The 2,500-nt window shown below is 80.7% G+C and overlaps 1 non-coding gene across 1 annotated transcript; it reads right to left on the bottom strand.

Annotated features, from left to right (window-relative positions):
• Positions 1-196: 196 nt before the first annotated feature.
• Positions 197-349, bottom strand: LOC137468054 (5.8S ribosomal RNA). Its single transcript, XR_010995719.1, has one exon. It is a non-coding gene; the product is annotated as a 5.8S ribosomal RNA (ribosomal RNA).
• Positions 350-2,500: the final 2,151 nt, after the last annotated feature.

The raw sequence follows: 2,500 nt of genomic DNA on the forward strand, positions 1-2,500 counted from the left end.
GGCGGTGCGGCCCCGGCGAGGACGAGCTCCGCCCCAGCGGCTCGCTCCGGGAGCGGGGAGCTACGGAGCGCTCCCCGAGTCTGCATTTAGGGGGACGAAGGCCCTCGCGCGGCAACCGCTGCCGCGGCCGACGGGCCTGCGAAGCGACCCCAGCCGCGCCGCCGGGGCGGCCCCCGGGCGGCGATTGATCGTCAAGCGACGCTCAGACAGGCGTAGCCCCGGGAGGAACCCGGGGCCGCAAGTGCGTTCGAAGTGTCGATGATCAATGTGTCCTGCAATTCACATTAATTCTCGCAGCTAGCTGCGTTCTTCATCGACGCACGAGCCGAGTGATCCACCGCTAAGAGTTGTCTGGCTTTCGGCACCGACCCCGCGCGCGCGGGGGGGCCGGGAGCCGCTCTCGCCCGGAGCGGCCCCCCTTTTTTTTCTCTGGCGCCGAGGCCCCGCGCGGGGCCTGGCTCCGACCGTACGAGCAACGCGGAAAACCCCGGAGGGGGCGCGTGCGAGAAGAACACGGGAGGAACCCCACGGAACGCTCCCAAGGCCGGCCGAGAGGCGGGGGGACCCGCGCCCCCGACCGCCTCCCCCCGCCCGGCGAGGGGAGGCGCCGCCTACGTGTGCCGTCCTTCGGAGGCGGCCCAGGCGCCCGGGCTCGGCCCGGCCCTCCGCGCGGAGGGCCGCGCGGCGCGCGCCGCGGGAGCGCGGTGGCCCGCCCGGCCTCGCCGGCGCGGCGCCACGCGCCGGCGCGCGGCCCTCGGACCCCGCGCGCGCGCTTGCCTCCCCCCTGGAACCGCCGCCGCGCCGGCTCTCGCGGAGCGCCGCCGCGCCCACGCGCGCGGCCGACTCTCTCTCCCCAGGGGCCTTGCTGCGCTCGAGACGCCACGCGACGACCGCCGCCCCGCCGCCGGGCGCCGCGCCCCCCCCCGCCGGACCGCTGCCCGCCGGGGGAAGGCGAGCGCCCGAGGGCTGCCCGAGGGCGGACCCGCCGCCGCGGCGGGCCGCACTTCCCGGGAACCGCCGTCCACCCGCACCGTCGGGGGCCCCCTTCCGCGAGCACGCGCCCGGCGGAAGGCGGTGCGGCGCTGAGCCGGGGGGCGACGCCCGCTCTCCTCGTTCGCCACCTGGAGAGCGGGCGCGGAAGCGCCCCCGCGGCCGCCCGCCACCCCTGCCCTCGGACCGCGCGCGGTCGCGAAGGGCCACGGGGAGGGTCCCGTGCCCGCGGGCGGCGGGAACACCGGCCGAGCGGCGCCGCCGCCGCTCGGCGCGGGGCCGCCCGTGCTCGCCGGCCTCCGACCGCGGAGGGACCGCCGAGCGCTCGCCCCGGGCGGGCGGGCGGGCGGACGGCCGGCCGGCGGCCGGCGCCGCCGGTGCGTTCGAGACGAAGGCCGCCGAGGGGAGAGAGGCACGGCCGCGCCAGGCGCGGCGCCGCCCGCGCGGGACGGCCGCGGCGGCCCAGAAGAGAGAGCGCGCGGCGGGCCCCGGCGGCCGCCGCCCCGCGGCTGAGGAAGGGCAGAGAGCGCGCGCCCTCTGCCGGCGCCGCCCGTTTCGAGCCCAGCGGGTCGGCCCCGCGGCCGACCGCGCGCGCCGCGGCCTCTCCGCCGAGGCCGGGCCGCGAAGAGGGGGGGGCAGGGCGCCCCTCCCCGGCGCGGCGCGACTACCCCCGCACGCGCGCGCGCGGCGGGGACGACCGCCGCGACGGCGGGCGCGACCGGTGGCCGCGGACACCACCGCAGGGGATCGGCGGGAGTAGCTCCCCACCCCTCAATGGAGCCGCAACGCCACCGCCCGCCACCCGCCGCCGCCGCCGCCGCCGCCGCCGCCGCCGCGGCGGGGCGCGCCGAGCCGCCCGAGTCTTTAAACCGCCGCCCGGCTCGGCGGCCCCTTTTTCGGTCCTTCCCGCGGCGTTTGACGACGCCGAGGGGGAAGCCTGGGACCGCCGAGGCGCGGAGCGCTAGGTACCTGGCCCTGGGGCGAGGGAAACGACCTGCATGGCCCCGCCGGGGTGCCTCCCCCGCTGCCGCCCTCGGGGGAGCGTCCACCGGCGGGGGCGCGCCCGACATCTGCCGCCACCACCGCGGCGTCCTCCTCGGGGCCCGGGGTTTCCCTCAGTAGCCCGGCGCTGCGCCCGAGAGGACCGCCGCAGCTCGGGCCGCCCCGCCGACGCGGGGAGGCGGCCCGGCCGCCGAGCGCCTCGCCGACCCCGCCGAGAGGCCGCGGCAATGACGACGACGACGAGGAGGCCGGGAAGGCCCCCGCCGCCGCCGCCGCCGCCGCCACCGCCGCCTCCCGGCGGCGGGTCGCGGCACGCGGCCGCGCGCGCGCGCGCACCCTGAAGCGCGGCCCGGAACGCCCGGAGGCTCGGCCCTCGCGGTTTTCTCCTCTCCTGCGCGCCACGGGAGCCGCCTCGGCCCGAGAGCGGGACTCTACCGGCCGGGCAAAGCCCCGCTCCCCGGTGCGGGAAGGGCCAGAGGAGCCGCCTCCTCCGAGCCCCGAAGGCGCC

The sequence above is a fragment of the Anomalospiza imberbis genome, unplaced genomic scaffold, assembly GCF_031753505.1.
Source record: "Anomalospiza imberbis isolate Cuckoo-Finch-1a 21T00152 unplaced genomic scaffold, ASM3175350v1 scaffold_99, whole genome shotgun sequence".
In the NCBI taxonomy this organism is placed as follows: Eukaryota; Metazoa; Chordata; class Aves; order Passeriformes; family Viduidae; genus Anomalospiza; species Anomalospiza imberbis.